The following is a 17,578-nucleotide window of genomic DNA, read 5'->3' as shown; positions in this document are numbered from 1 at the left end:
TCTACATTTTATTCAATGGACTTAAGTGGACTTGATCCTGAGTTTGGTTACACTGTTGTAAGTCGCTCTGGATAAGAGCGTCAGCTAAATGCCTATAATGTAATGTAAATTCATAGTAGCATATGTGTTACAAGCTTATATATTTAATACATTTTCTATTTATAACATTCAAAAAGAGAGTTTTTTAAGAATGACATCTGAAATTGAATAATACCCAAATACTCACATTTGATCAAGACCAGCAGTACGATACAGAGCATCATGATCAGTCTCCAACGCCCTGCCATGTCCAGGAGCATGTTGTGTCTCATGTGCCTCTTGAGGGCTTTCTTTAATGATTGCAAGAGCAGTGTCACATGTCTAGACTTATTTTGGTTTGTGTGAAAGATGTGGCCCCTGGAAATAACATCACCACACTGTACACTTGCGAGATACAAAATGGAACCGCCTACACTCGCTGACACCAAAATGATTTTCTTATTTTCTTAAAATGATTTACCCCAAAGTATTTAGTCGAAGACCAATGATAGGAAAGAAATAAATTGTTTGTTTGTTGTCTTTTAAAATTTTTTAAACCTTTATATATGTTTTCCTTTTTGCCTCCTCCACTATAATATCTTGCCAGTTATTGAAAAACAGATAAGATTTGAAATATTAATTAATCAATTACATCTGACGGGACTCCACAGTTATTCACTTAGCACAAGATTTGGGCATAAACTCCAACATGGCTTCCAAATGATATATAAAAACAGTGCCACAAAAGCAGTGTTGAGAAATTCAACCAAATCATACTACCCAGGAGGGGAGCACATACCACACATTTCCTCAGTTTCAACAAGCTGAATTTACAGTGTTAGATTTGACTACAGTTTATATGAAACTTGTCACACGTGCTCTGTGGACTGAGATGCTGGATTTGTTATATATGAATATTTAATGATCATTTTTAATTACAAAATGAAATTATGTGCAGAAATTATATTAGCCTCTGTGTACTACCAAAGCCATAACAAAGAAACCATGTCAGAATGTGCACAGCTGTGAACCTCAGACTTAAACCTCAAGGTAGAAATATTTATACCAGAAATTTCAGATAAAAGCCAAAATTTTCCTCCTGGGGATTTTCATGATTCCGAACATTCCCATCTGCAGCCTAGGAACATGTTAGTTTATCGGGTACATGCTAGTTTAACTCCAACATTCGCTGTCTGTTTTATGCTTTACTGTGTATATTGTTAGCAGGCTTTTAGCAAAAATTTTAAAAAGGAACAATTTAACAGCGACAGTAACAGCGATCACAAATTAAAGACAATTGTGAGTCATATTGTTGGATTTCCACATTTACTGTTGTTTTAGACTTTCATTTCCCAGTGATAATGCATTTACATGTATAATCTTAGCAGATGATTGTATCCAGAGAAACTTACACAGGTCTACACAAACAGGTTTAGGCCATGAACAGTGCTGATGCTGAGTTATGAGGGTCACAACTGATAGTAGTCTATATAGACTTACATTTGAGCTATAGCTAGTAAATCCATGCAAAATGTTGAGCGATAGGTGAGCAAATAGGTATGTTTTCAGCTGGTGGCAGTGCTGTCCTTATTGTAGTGTTCCTCTGGCGACCCCATTGGATAGGCTAGTATTTTATTTGGACTACAATTGGACTACAACAAGAGTGGAGGGAAATGATATAGAAAAACTGTATATTTTTTTAAAAGCTACTGTAAATATATTATAGAAAAATGGACAGTTACACAATATTTAAAACATTATCACCACAAATCCTTGCTGGCTAGATAATCCAAAATGTATTTATTTATTTATTTATTTTTTTTTTGCATAATTCATGGAACACCAGGCACAACCTGTAGTGCACATTATCAGTGTGTCTTGGTTAGTAAGCTAATAATGTGGCAGCAAATTCGCCAAACCTGACTTGTCATGGCTAGCAAAGCTAACTAAATGGCAAGTGATAATCTGGATTGTTTGTTATCTGTATATTAATAAGTAACTGTATGAATTTCCTTCATCATTTTTTTCTCAATCTACTTTGTGGGAAACCAGCAATAACACAGCATGAGGAGCAGCTAAAGACTTCAACGATTTTACAAAAGGGAAACATTCCACTGTTAATTACCTTTATTACAACTGCAAGTAAGACTGGGAACTCTAGGGGGAATGTTAACAGATGAGTGATCAAATGAGGTTAGGATTTACTGGGTCATAAATGCATTTTAAATGAACATAATTTTGGGGTGAATTGATCATTTAGTTCCAGGTCATGCTGTGACAACTCTTTCAGACCAATCGCATTTCCAGTTAGTAAGCTGAAGTGCCTAGGGCTTATACAAGGCCCATTTGACACTTGGCCCTATCTGTAACTGCATCTGCAATATGATTCACTGAAGATAACATCATACTGTAACCTGAAAAACCCAACATAGATTGTAGATAGGTAAAAAGGTTCATACGTTTTGCATATTGTGCATGAACATATACAGATGGGGGACAACTTAAAGAAAAACCTGAATAAATGAGTGGAAACATAACAAATGCAGATGCTTCTATACAGGTGTACTGCATGATACAATTAAGCAATTAACATCCTGGCTCATTAATATACAGCTCTGTGGCATGTATAAAAATGCTGAGCAGGCCCAGCTGACCTCGATTTTGGATCAAGATGGCAAGAGGAAAATATCTAAGTGACTTTGAAAGAGGATTCATTATTGGGGCACAGATGGCAGGAGCTTCAATCACAAAGACGGCTCAACAGGCTAGTGTTAATAGGAATAGTGACTAAAGTGACATCAGCATTTAGATCTATGGGAAAAACATAAGTTAAGAGGGTGATAAATTGTGGTCAAATGTACAAATTCGATGACCGTGGTGCTTGTGCATTAGTACAATATGTAAGGAAAAACAGAAGTGCAACTCTTCCCCAGGTGACCGAGAATGTCAATGCAGGATGTGATCAGACTGTGCCATTGTCTGTTGACAACTACAACTACAACTACTACGTATTATAGTAGGGCTGCAGTACACAAACCCATCATTAGAAAGACAAATGTATATTTGAGAATTCAGTGGTGCAAAAACCATAGGCACTGGTCCACAGAGATGTGCTAAAAAGGGATATGATCAGATGAGTCATATTTCACCATATTCTCGACAAGTGGACGGGTGCGTGTGTGGCATACACCAAGAGAATGGTACAGGCCTGAATACTTGACTGCTACAGCGAGGGGGTCCGGCGGCTTTGTTATGCTGTGGGAACCATTTTCCTGGCATTGTTTGGGTCCACTTGTCCCTTTAGAGGAAAGGGTCACTGAAAATCAATACAAAGTCATTCTGAGTGATCACTTTTATCCAATGATGAAACATTTTTATCCTGATGGAACTGGCCTGTACCAGGATGAAAATGCCCCCATTCACAGGGCACAAGGGGTCACTGAACGGTTTGATGAGTATGAAAATGATGTGAATCATATGCTATGGCCTACGCAGTCATCAGATCTCAACCAAATTGAACACCTATGGCAGATTTTGGACCGACGTGTTAGAGAGCGCTCTCCACCACCATCTTCAAAACACTAAATGAGGAAATATCCTTTGGCAAAATGGTGTTCCATCCCTCCAGTAGAGTGCCAAGTTGCCCAACATCTTACTAAGACACTTTATGTTGATTTGTCCTTTAATTTCTCACCTGTCTCTGCCTAATTGTCTATTGTCCTATAGTCATTCTCTGTGTATTGTGCAGCTGCATGGTCAGGCATGCTCACTTTTAAGAGCTACCCTTCTTTATTAGTTTTGAACCCCATAGGAGGTCAGCTACTCTCATATCAGATTCGTTGTTTATAACATTTTGTTGATTTAAATAGCCAAACTATGAATTTTCTTCTCTACTTGGTGTCTTGATGTGACTAAAATTTTAATTGGGACAAAATGTCTCACATACACACAGACAACATACATACTCATATGGGATGCCATACATCAGACACAAATCGTCACTCACACACAATATACTCAAAGAATACAGTGAATCAGTTTAACTCTCAATTTAACTCAGCCAGTAATTATGATAATTTGTAGAGGATGTAAAACTTCATGCTTCAAGCAGCAATGAACAGGGTAGGATTTAGGATTCTCCCATAATGTTTTGTATTTTACCATCCTATAATGACCGAGACAGAGACAACTCTGGCCTTTTTCTCCATCACTCTCACCTTTATTATCTAGGCCTTGACGCAAGATACCACTTCTTTGCTTGCTAGCTTGCTCTGCTGTTGGTTTCCATCCTGTTGGGGGAAGTCCATCAGGGAGCTTACTGGACCTACTTCAACTTTTCAACTTAGAAGTGAACCGAAACACCGCTACAGAGTTTAGTATTAAATGTATGAAACATATTTGTCACTGGAATGGTTCATTTCTGGTGCACTTAATGTGAGGAATACTTTACTAATTAGGTATATAACCACATACCCCTCTTCTTGATACAGTCGGCAGTGTAGTACAGAGGGGATGGGGACTTTCAGAGAACTCTGTCAATATCACCCCCCTTAAGAACCGAAGGATTATGAATGAAAAATTAATTGTGAAAGAAAAAGTGGTATCACCTTTTTCCTTTCTTAGAAAAGAAAATCACACTATGATCTATCTTTACTTTCAAAAGTGACACTTTACAATAGGGTTCCGCTAACTAACATGAGTTAATGCATTAACTAACCTGAGGAATAAACTAATCTATCGACATTTATTCATGTTAACTAAGCCATTAGCAAAGGTTGAATGTGAGCTACAGTACAGTAGAAGCTGAGCAATCAGGTGTAAATTATGTGGTATTCATGCAAGTGTTGAATTAGTGAACAACCTGTTCATGTTTGGACACATCAAGTGATGTTTTATACTGTCAGTGTATAAAACATTACTTGAGATGACCAGAAGGGAACAAATCATATTTCAGATTCAGTTGAGTTAACATGGAAGAGAATGGTGCATTATTTGATAAAATGCAAATAAATGATTTGTTTGAATGCCTAGTAAATAGATTAGTTCAGTCTTTGTTGAGGGTAATTAAACTCTTAACTCATGTTAGTTAATGGAACCTAAATGTAAAGAATTACCCTTTTGATTAATACTGTAGTCATTTTAGGTACACATTAAACAGTGCTCATTTCGAACTACCATCCATAAATGTCCATAAAACAAGGGAAAAAAATGAAAGCAAAATTGTGTACTTAACTTATGTTAACAAAGAATAAAAGGTAAAAGTAGTAAGACAATCTAACAATCATAATTCTCAATATGTGTCACATCAATAAATATTAAGTCATGAAAATGGATAGTATGTGCAAATGTCAGACTGGATAAGGATCTTCTGACACAGGTAAGAAATTAAATATACTATGTTGTAGTGTAAGGTATACATATAATATGCAGTAACAGTTTGTATGCTTTCCCATAGATAGCTCCTTTTTTCTGCGTGTGCACTGTTGGCAGAAATCAAACGTCATTTCCACAAGTAGTAAGACATGAAAAAAATGAAATATTTTCTATTAATGTCTTCATAAAATACTAAATTTGACAAAAATGTTAAAACATGCAATCATGGCATTTGCAGTGATTTTATAAAAGGACATTCAATCTAAAACTGGAGGGCTACAAAGACTCTTTCAGTGAACTCTGGATGATTACAAAAATAGCTATTTTCCGATTTTATCCAGTAGACATACAAAACCATTCCCCTCAGATATTAATGATTTATTTACAAGACAGATAGCAACTGGAGTGTGAGATAAATTCAGATAAATTAAGATACGTTCATAATTGTAATTAATTGCACTGTACGATTGTTTTTATGAGACTGCCTTCCTGTGTGTTATAAGAACCATTAAGCTTGTTGTGTAGAAAAACAGGGTGATAATGCAGAGCGTGCGAACAATGAAACACTGAAGTGGCGGTCTGTAAAACTGTTAAAACCACACTGAGTTTGTGGAGGCAATAGGGCCTTACTTGGAGGCCTTGCGTGCACATGCTCTAAAATAAATCAACCAGGAAGCGGCCATTTACATATTAGACCTCACATGCATGAAATAATATAGAAATCCATACAGGCAATTTTTGACCCATGTCATGTATCTTTTTAAAATAAAAGGCGAAAGATAAAAATGATGCCTTGTTATTAGTTACAGAGATAGCAAATAAACACTCAGCTGGGTCTTTTTTGACCCATGTTGTGCATTCTAGGGTTAAAAACCTTTCATCGCACTCAATGTAGCAGTCAACCAGAGTGAAAGGTGCTTCTTCAAATTAAACTCTATACATCTTTTAAAGTTACAGTAACAAGTTTATTTTCTTAGTAACTGACTCTTTTATGAACCATAATAAGACAGGCACATCTTGCCAAGGATTTACTGGTATCAGTCCTACGTAAGCATAGCTCTGTCACAGGGAGCACATCAGCCTGTGACAGGATGCAGCTGCCTTTATAGGTGGGGCACAGTCAAAATTCCGGAAAGACACATCCGTGTAAATGGAGGCTACGTGAAATAAAAGCAACGCAATTCATCACAAGGGCATGTCGTTAAGTCAAACATATTCCATGCTAAAATACGATAACATTATTCACTGAATACAGTTAAATTATAAAAATAAATAAAAAACATGAAAATTTGCAACAATTAGAGAAGCATGTTAACTCCTCAACAGAGTTGTGTTAACAGCACGTCATTTTCATAGAACAGCACTGAGAGGGTGAGGTGTGACTTGACCTAGAGGAGAGACACCACTGTGAAAGAAACAGATAACAATGCACAGATCTAGCATCATTTCAGCACTACAACAGATACAGACGGGGTCTAAATTAGCACTGCCAACAGACACGGTAATCTAGGGTTGTGTTGGTTCTCATTTTCCCTTTGTTTTTGCTTATTCCACAAGAGCACAGACATCACAAATTAATTCACATTCAGACTGACACAGTATTGCAATGTTACCCATTTGCTTAAAGACCTGCATGGACTACATTTCTACATCTTGATCGTTGGCAAATCAGATGGCATCAAGAATGGGTGCTCTTATAAAAGTGTACGGTCCAACCTTCGGAATCAAACCTGAAAATTTCTGATTACGAGCCAACATTGTTAACCCCACCCCGTTAACCTCCACGCCCACACAAAACACCCACGTCTCTCATTAGGGGTCCAAGCAGCGACGCTGGTGGAACCCTATTGTATCTGTTAGGATTATTATTATTTGGGGTCCAAGCAGCGATGCTGGTGGAACCCTATTGTATCTGTCCGGATTATTAGGGGTCCAAGCAGCGAAGCTGGTGGAACCCTATTGTATCTGTTAGGATTATTATTATTAGGGGTCCAAGCAGCGAAGCTGGTGGAACCCTATTGTATCTGTTAGGATTATTATTATTATTATTATTATTAGGGGTCCAAGCAGCGAAGCTGGTGGAACCCTATTGTATCTGTTAGGATTATTAGGCATCCAAGCAGTAAAGCTGGTGAAACCCTATTGTATCTGTTAGGATTATTATTATTAGGGGTCCAAGCAGTGAAGCTGGTGTAACCCTATTGTATCTGTTAGGATTATTATTATTAGGGGTCCAAGCAGTGAAGCTGGTGGAACTCTATTGTATCTGCACAAAACTTCATCGACCCCAATGTGCTCTACAACTTTGCTATTGGGACCACCTATGTCCACCATATTGTTTGCCCGCCATTTGGACTTTTTTATTAGTTGGGGTGCGGAAGAGCTGTAGCTCCAAATCTAAAGTGTTACCACATCTAGTAAACTTCTTTACGGAAAGCGGCTAGAAGACATCCATGGCGACGCAAGTAATCCGACACCGTAGGGTCTAGTTTTTATCAGTGAGGGGAGGGTCTGAACGTCGGGGAATCAATGGAAGACACTGCCAGCCAGAGTGCATGCTAGGCTACTAAAAGTTTGTTAGTGAACACTTTTTGAGAGGATGAATCATTACTTTTCTTTGGCATGGATCCATTTGAAGACAATATCGGGTGAGTTCGTTTAGTCTTTGAATCCGTCATTATGCTGAGAGAAATCGTATTCTCAATTTAATCTCTAAATTGACTGTAAGCTTAGGGTTGTGACTAGGTAGCTGTTTCGTAGGTGACTTAATGCACTCATCTTAACTGTTGCTTGTATTTTTGCATAGACTGCGTTGTTGCTGTTCTTGTTTGTGTTAGTGTTAATCAGGTTAACCTACAGGGTCCAAGTTGAACTATGCGGTTGTTCCCTGCACTTGGAACGGTACTTCTCTCTAGGGTTTTCGACACACTTGTTCCTGGTCATGGTTATACCCTCTGTTGTACGTCGCTCTGGATAAGAGCGTCCGCCAAATGCCTGTAATGTAATGTAACGTAATATAATGTAATATTCCGTAGCAACAAGATGAACCCGACATTACCCCTAAAATATGACAATTCAGCAGTGAAAACGAAATAAACGAGACAAAGTTTTTAAAAATTATACCATGTCATTCTACAGTCAATATCTGGGACTAAACATTGAATAAATATGCAATATTACCATTGGTTTTACGTGTAGAGATGTCCCTTTTGAGACTGAGTGGTCATATATTGTCTTGGACAATCCGTTTGTGAAATATACTCGCATTTGTGATGCCTGGGTAGGCTACCTTCAAAAATAGCTGTGCGTAATACCACACCTGTTGCTTACGGCGTTGTCACCCTTTTTAGTACAATTTGGCTTGATTGACAATTCATTTATTCAGTAGGTGAGAGTACAAGCATTCTAACGATGTATAACATGTCTGATTTTGCTTTTGGAATAGTGTTTTATAGGTCAGCGTAACCGAAAATTCTCTTATCTGCCAATGTCTAAATAAATAATACGGTAGGCTACTCTGCGTGCAGCACGCAGGTCGCGAGTTGATATTTCGTCTTTTGTTTCGTTTTTTCTCAATGTCGTATTTATTATTTGAAATGTGTATTATTATTCTATCTGTCTCTGAGGCGCTCTGAAATGTGCATTCTCTGCTAAGCTGAGCAATCGACTGGAATACGTGTCTGACACCTTTTTTAGTTGCGGCGCGGAAGCGCTGCAGCTCTACATACACACCGGACCATCAAAATGCTGTTTTATACTTTTGCGTAGTCTGCATAGTTCGCGTAGTTTCTGTTGTGTGTGGGACTCGAGAACGGCCAAATCATTTGTACTTGCACAGGCCACGTAATTAGATTTTGTTACTGACCGTTATAGTTCAAAAGACAACACCTTCATTCAAATTTCCAAACCTACCGAAAAAAACAGATCTTGGAGAGTGAAAGTGATTTAGATGCAGATATGTCTGAGACTGACGATAATGTTGAGGAGGCCCTGACTGTGTGGCATCCTCCTCTGATGATGAGAATGAAGCCTTTGAGATACCACATTCTGACCCTCCTGTTGTTTCTCAACCACCAATAAACCGTCCTGTCATCTCCCAACCCCCAAGAAACCCCCCGTCATCTGTCAACCACCAAGAAACCTTCCTGTCGCCTCTCAACCACCAAGAACTGACATGTTTACTTCCAAAAATGGAGAACTACTATGGTCTGGATCCCCAGTTGAAAGACAGGGTAGACTTAGTGCTGCTAATGTCATCAAAATGGTTCCAGGCCCCACCAGTTATGCTAGCAGTCATGTACAAGACATAAAGTCTGCATCGTCAATGCAAAAGGATATTCTTGAGATGACAAACTTAGAGGGGAGGCGTGTGTATGGTGACAATTGGAAAGAGCTGGATGTGACTCACTAGCAATGCTATATTGGGTTGCTTATTTTGGCAGGAGTGTACAAGTCAAAAGGTGAAGCAACAGCAAGCCTTTGGAATGCTGACACTAGTCGGGCAATTTTTCCAGCTACAATGTCTCTGGAGACATTTCATGTTTTCTCCCACATTATACGCTTTGATGACAGGGAATAAGGCAGGGTCGACAGGAGCGTGACAAACCTGCACCTATCTCGTTTGAATGAAGAATTGATACCCACGGGTACTCAGTTGAGCTGTTATGTTCATTTTTTATCAAAACTCAATTCTGGTGACTAATTTACTTTTTATTGGTGTTTCTTCATTATTGAATAACTGTTATATGTTACTTATTGATGTTCTGAAGTGTTTTCTGAACCTAAACATTTGAAATGTTTGACATTTTTAATATTTTTTCCTAGGGTCAAACTGACCCCGGACATAAAATGTTACTATGTTTGATAATAAAAGGTGTGTTTCTTTCCAAATGTTATTTTTCTTTTTTAATGAGCACTTAATACCAACATAAAGCCCTGCAAACACCAAAACATACTTTGTGTTCAATTTTAGGTCAATGAATGAGATTGTACAGTCATTTGCATATTTCACAATAGTCATATAAAATCAATACTTGATGTATAAGGATGGGGGGATGGGGGGGGGGGGTCATGTCTTATTTACTGGGCTATTAAGATGGTCAGTAGAAAGGCCTAAAGTATCTTAGAGAGAAACTTGGGTAACACTTTCAGTTACAATTATTTTCTGCAGGTTCATATTGCTGGGGTCAAATTGACCCCAAACATAAAAGTTGTTAGTTAATTTGAACATAATAGGAGGATTAAAAATCGCTCCATAGGGGGCGCAATTGTGCCAATGCTTGGACCCCTCCCAACGCCGCTTGCGGCTTTAATTTTTTAATGGGTTCTTCCGATCAGTGGACAGGATGAAATGTGGCAGTTGCAGAAAGGGAAGTAGAAGTGGAAACAGCTGCAGAACAGAACTCCGCAGCAGTGCTCCAGCTATCAGCACAGGCACTCTCCGGATCAGATTTCGGTTTGAGCTGTTCATTTCTACAGCTACAGCACTGCAAAATGTTCCTGCGACGCTTCCCTCACGCATGACCTTTATCGGACAGCTCACTGCTGCTACTGAAACACTCACGGAAGTAGAGCTTCATTTTTACTTTGGATTGGTTTACCACAAATGTCATGTACAGCAGTGTACTGTGCTACTGTTGTTATTTGTGTGCAGTCTCAAGAATATGCTCTATGTATTGCTATAGACAGGAATCAACAAACAAGTAAGTCTTTAAATTTTAAAGCTAGAAGAAGGCTTCCATTGTGAATCACTGAGATGGTGTCAACAACAGCTTTCTGTTCTTTTAATACACAAATATTTCCAATCTGATTTGAAAAAAAGGTCTTGGAACTGAAGACTTCAGCAGAAAGGCCACAGCTGCAGTGCCTGCCGTGTGTAAAAGTGCACCCTCCTTATCGGTCTTCCACTTTCTCAATTTGGAGGCCCTAAGATTGCACTCACAACAACAGTTCTCAACCGATAAACAAAAGAGGTAAATACTGGATGTTTAGTCTCTCCCTGGACAATTCTTTTTGTCTCCACAAACTAATATGTTTGAAGTTTCAGTTGCCAAGCATGCGCCACAAGCTATTTCAATGTGCACTCTATTGATATTTCCCGCTTTAGCACACAAACCCTTCAACATACCGCCTTCCCAAACAGCAAGTCCCCCCCCCCATTTCCACAGGGGATAACGTGTAGAAACGAAACAAGCTCTTTATCTTTTCATAAGCTTCTGTTACATTGTCCTGAACAGAAGAGTAAATCTTCCATTAAATGCTACTCATATGAAGAGGCTGGTAAAATAAGCTGTATACAGAACCATATTGGCAACTGAGTTGGTGGGACAAGCCCTTAATATTAATTAAATTAATTAAATCTGTTAATAAAGATCAAATTTGAATACTAATCACCAAACATTCTTTGCAAATGCAATGTTGTTATTTTACCACTAGATGGACTTCTGCATCATCACAACAGTTTCAATATTCATGCTTTCAATTTTTTAAGTCAATTTTTAATAGATAGCAAATAATGCCATTGTGTCTCATTTTTATCAAAATTAAATAATGTGTGTGTGTGTGTGTGTGTGTGTGTGTGTGCAAATGTTTGTGTATTTGCATGTCTGGACACAAGACGAGAATAGCAACTTCAATATTAATGTTTGTGGTTGTTTACTTTTTCAAGAAAGAAATTCCCTGTGATTTAATTGAACTCCTGTCTTTGAGGAATTCATTACAGAAGAGGAGGAGTGTTCCTCTGCATGGTGTCCAACAGGGAATATCTGGTGTTCTGCTTAAGGGTGGAAGCATAAAACTGCAACACCCCCATAATAAGGTCCAAACTGCTTCAATGGGGAGTGATTTTTGCTTTGGGGCAGAGATACAAACACTATAAATGGACACAGTGTTTATTGGAGTTCAAACCTAATTTATCTAGATGCCGGGTCTTTTTTTTTTTTTTTCTTCGAATAAAAAAAGATACATATTTCCTGTAATACAAATGAACGCCCTTGCAATATGTTAAATAAGACGCATAACAACTGAAGGACATATTCCTACTATGATAAATAATGACAACATATGTGTTTTCCAAGATTTATTGTATTCTCTTAGCATACATAGCAAATATGTGCATCTTTACAGTTAGCCATGAAGTACAACAAACCAAAAAAAAAAAAAAAAACAAATTCCCATAAAACTTTAGAGATCCAATGCTGAAACAAGTAAAAACCTCGGATTGAAGTCAGCCTCAAACAAGTCTGTCTGCTATGTGCTTTCTGTAGTCATTCCCAGAACAGCTACACGTGAGCAGTGTAAACAGATTATAACGCATCTTAAATGGGTAGCGGCAAAAACACTGAATTCATCCAGCGCTTCACATCTGCTATGAAACGGTGACCTAAGTTGGATTCTGTTTATGACAACAAATATAGATTTGGAGCTGTAAAATATAAGCGTAGCACATGACATATGACATTATGTCTGTTTACGCAAGAGAAAAATGTGTGAGTAAGCAGGTTTAAAAGTATCGATTCTGTTACTGTACAAGTAGCATTGGTTAGACCATACTACAATACATTAATTCCAAATAACAAGCACTTGATAAATTTAAAAAAATTGCTCACATCTTTATTTTAATGAATACCATGATACATTTGGTATAAATCACAGCAAGATCTACCATACAGTATGCCTTGCAGCAGCAGTTTAATTAGCACGTAGTTAATGTGCACGTAGTTAATGCTCTTTTATTAAGGCCATAATCAAAGCCACGCAAACCTAAGAACACTTCAGATTATCATAGGATTTCACAATTATCAAAATCAATTAAATGCTGCTAGAGTACAATATCAGTGACTGTACACACACACACACACACACCTCAGAATGTCTTTGAAATGGGATGTACCAGATATAAAAAAAGCAAATCAGTCTAAATGACTTTGTAATGTAACACAAAAAATTAATGAACAGAGGTGCCGTTTAAGATTGAACTGATCTGTAAATCTGTACCATGCAGTATTATCATTAAAGAACTAGCAACCAAAACATACAGCTGCTATTGTTCCAAAATAAAAATACAACCAAACTAACAACCTTGAATACAAATAAATATTTTTACATGGAAAGACGGCGACCGATGCACAAGTAATATGAGACTGTGGCCGGTCTTTGATGTTATTTTTTAAAGAATAAATCCACCAGTTAGTCCTTTTTTCCATTTGGTTTTTACCTTTCCTTTCTGCCTTCATATGTAATCATAAAAAAGTTAACCTGCAAAAATATTGTTCAAAGTGCATTTATACAGACAGATTTGGAAGAAAGATTAAAACTAAATATTAACGGCAGTTTTGTAATAAAACCACCACTCTCATTCAAACTAAATGTGCGAAACGAAATCTAAAATATTTGTTATTGGACTAGCAACATATGCGTCACCCACAAAAAGTTATAAATTCCCTCCAGTCTGTCTATATATCTTTTACTTTGTAAGATTCTGGTAGGAGAAACACTACTTGCTCATATGAACAATATAAGGCTAAAAATTGATCTACATAATCTGCCTTTCACTGAATAAATCCTATAACCAAAGATGCAAAATCATAAAATATGAAATAAAAAGTATATTCTTTCTACAAGTTATCAATATGTAAACTACCAGGAGTGACACGTTCAATTATTTCATCGTGGGGCATAATATAGTCAAATATGATGATGGACTGCACACATACTGAGTTATTTTAAGACGAGGAACTGAACTATTTTGCTATTAAAATATTTATCTTTGTAAAGTCATTTAATTTCCACTGAAACCACACCAGTACAGGAACACAATTTCATCAAACCATTGTGATAAAGAACCTATTTCTTCATCGACAATCTCAGAAGAAAGGGTACCAAAAGGCACCTGTCTCCATGGAGGAACCCTATGTAGTAGAAGGGTTATTTGCCAGGCAAAATTCAACCTGGGCAAAAGAAAGATAAGCCAATGTTACGTTCATGGATATACAAGCATATATACATATGCAATCAATTTATACTGGATATGTACTGTACATGCTTAGGTGCCTGTTTAATATTGATTGATTGCTGATATGAGATTACAACTTACTCCCATTTTTGTCATATGCGTCCCTTTGAGTTCGTTTTCTTTAACAGCTTTTCACAGCACAGGTGTAATAAGGCAGGAAAATGAACAAATGAAATTAAAAGGGAAACAATGCATGAGTATACAGACATGCACATTCATGGTAGTGTTTAATATCATATTGTCAACATAGGTAATTCTAGAAAAAAGTGAAAATTTAGCACAACATAAATTAGCCATTTAGTGTAAATTGACTCATATTCATGGATTTACACTGTATTATATATAGTTTTACTATATAATACTCTATAAACAGAATGTGTGGAAGGGATATCACTTTAGTTCTGTGGCCTGAAAAATATGTTTTTGCTGTTAATATCAATTAGAGCAAATTTCTTCATTAAAAGTAAAATATTGATGGCCATATAAAAAATAGGGTGGCCTCATATTCACATATCAGTTTTCACAAGCATATTTCTTCTGCAGTAATGATAGCATAATTTCCTGAACTCATTTTGGTGAAATTAGGAATAATCTTTGACAGACTACCATCCAGTTTACCAGAGTTTACACCTGTCTATCTTTTACCTCCATTTTGTCCATTTTTGACAGAGTTTACCTTACTACTGACAAATTACTTTGATAAATTTTTAATCATAGTGCATGGATTCCAAACTTAAATAAACAGCAATGCTGTATGAAGACATGACTGATTCCTAATCTTGTAATCCCAATGAAAAACTTTCCTGGCAAAATTATGAAACTCCTATACAGAAAAATCTTTTTCTTTGCTAAAGAAAGATTAGCCAGTATTACATGCATAGACATACAAGCATATATATATACATATACATATATATATATATATATATATATATATATATATATACTGGATACAGTATGTACATGCTTAGGTGCCTGTTTAATATTGATTGATTGCTGATATGAGATTTCAACTTACTCCCAATTTGTGTCTTCACTTCTTTTTGACCTTGCGCAACATGTTTTCCATAGCATTTAAGCTCCAAATGGAATGTGTAGTCAGTGAATGGATTTAGACCTTCTGATTTATATTCAGTCTGCGTTGTGTCGAATTGTGGTGAAGAACCTGAGAAAATAGAGCATAAATACAATTGTGTGGAAAATTTTGAAAACGAAAAACATGGTAGTCTAGTGAGGTACTATCAGTAATTACTCTACTGATTGTTTTTAAAAAATGTTATTTCTTGTACCATTTCATCCTGTTTTCTCAAGCCTTGCCTGTTCAGCAAGCCAAAGAACAGAAAGCTGTGCCAGAATTACTAAGACAAATATTTGTTTATAAGTCTTATGCACACTGTTCAGATATGGACATTATTATCGTATCGTTATTATGGTAAAGAAAACTATTACTGGGTGGTTTTTACTGAATCTTAATTTCCCCCTTACCTTTTGGAGAATGAGAATATACATATATACATTTTTTTTGGTATTCTGGTTCCTCCAGAAGATTTGGGCATTTTTCGCTGGTGACTTTCAATTTAAATTTTACAGAAGAATTTGAGATAGTTTCAGGAACCAGCATTATGCTTACACCTGGAAGAGAAGGATAGTACTTAGTCACAGTGGAAATAATAGGGGTAGTACTGTAGTAGCAGTAGCAGTATATAGTAGCAAATGGCTACAATAGAAAATAAGTTTTAACATGTACACTATATGACCAAATGTATATGGACATCCCTTGGTCTGGGGCTGTTTTTGATGGTTTGGGCTGGGCCCATTGTTGAGCTAATTTCAAGTAGCTTCACCTGGTGCTATTTAAGTGGTGTTCATCTGTGGTACATTTAGTGTGCATCTGATTGTGTCGTCACTTCTGCCGTACCCCGCGATTCAGATAAGCGTATCTTCACTTGATTTGTTTCTGCTGTAGCTAGTTAGAGAACATAGTTGTGTGTAATTTAGATAATCTTTTTTAAACTTGTCTTAACTGTTGCTAGTCAGCAAACATAGTTGTGCGTTAGCTCAGAATCTCTGTAGTTGACTTTCTGTCGTTAGTTAAACGCGTTAGTAAAACTGTGTGTGGGGGTTGGTGTTGGTGTTAAATTGCCCGGTATTGTTGAGCTAATTTCGAGTAGCTTCACCTGGTGCTTATCTGCCCTAATGAAGGTAATGCAAGCACGTAATTGCCACCCTGTATTTATAGCTCCAGCGGAGGCTGCCATAGGCAGCCTTGTCGTCAGTTTATCATGTTTATAAACCCCATTAATTTGTGCGCGCTGCCTCGCTCCGAATGGTCTATTCACCGCAGGCGCAATTTATCTAACCTGATCTACCCATCCTTATCCACACCTCAAGAATTCACTGTCACAGGTGGACTATGGAACTGCCAGTCAGCTGTCCAGAAAGCTGACTTCATTACTGCCTTTGCCAAGACAAAGTCTCTTGACTTCCTGGCTCTCACAGAAACTTGGATCACTCCCGACAACACCGCCACCCCAGCTGCTCTGTCTGCGGGATACTCCTTCTCGCACACCCCCAGGGCCTCTGGCCGAGGCGGGGGTACCGGTTTGCTCATTTCCTTGTCCTGGAAGTTCTGTGTCCTCCCCAGTCCTAACCCTACTTCCTCCTCCTTTGAATCTCATGCAATCACTGTAACTCATCCCTCAAAATTTCACATTATAGTTCTGTACCGTCCTCCAGGTCCACTCGGCTCTTTCCTGGACGAGCTGGACACTCTCCTAAGCTCCCTCCCTGAGGATGGCACTCCTGCTATCTACTGGGAGACTTCAACCTCCCACCAGAGACCTCCCAACTGTCCAGGGTTGCCTCACTCCTCCAGTCTTTCACCCTATCCCTGTCCTCTTCCCCCCCCCCACACACAAGGCTGGTAACCAACTAGACCTTGTATTCACCAGAAGCTGCTCCATTCCCCAACTTACAGTGACTCCCCTCCATGTCTCAGACCACTTCTTTATTTCTTTCTCCCTCTCCTATTTACTCTCCCTCAATTCATCCAACAGCTCACCCACAGTAACTTTCAGGAGAAATCTCTCTACTCTGTCACAATCCTCCCTCATCTCCACTGCTCTGTCTACACTTCCCCCTCCTGCATCTTTCTCTAACCTGCCAGTTGATCTT

The 17,578-nt window shown here is 37.8% G+C and overlaps 1 protein-coding gene and 1 long non-coding RNA gene across 2 annotated transcripts in view; both read right to left on the bottom strand.

Annotated features, from left to right (window-relative positions):
- The window catches only part of ptprc (protein tyrosine phosphatase receptor type C), a 99,034-nt gene that overhangs the window by 69,977 nt on the left and 11,479 nt on the right, over positions 1–17,578 (bottom strand). The gene's annotated exons all lie outside the window — the stretch shown is intronic.
- LOC135253138 (uncharacterized) lies at positions 12,457–15,143 on the bottom strand. Its single transcript, XR_010329542.1, has 2 exons — positions 14,486–15,143; positions 12,457–14,339 (listed from the first exon to the last, which is right to left on the bottom strand). It is a non-coding gene; the product is annotated as an uncharacterized LOC135253138 (long non-coding RNA).

This window comes from Anguilla rostrata, chromosome 4, assembly GCF_018555375.3.
Source record: "Anguilla rostrata isolate EN2019 chromosome 4, ASM1855537v3, whole genome shotgun sequence".
In the NCBI taxonomy this organism is placed as follows: Eukaryota; Metazoa; Chordata; class Actinopteri; order Anguilliformes; family Anguillidae; genus Anguilla; species Anguilla rostrata.
This window is presented reverse-complemented; position numbering and strand designations above follow the sequence as displayed.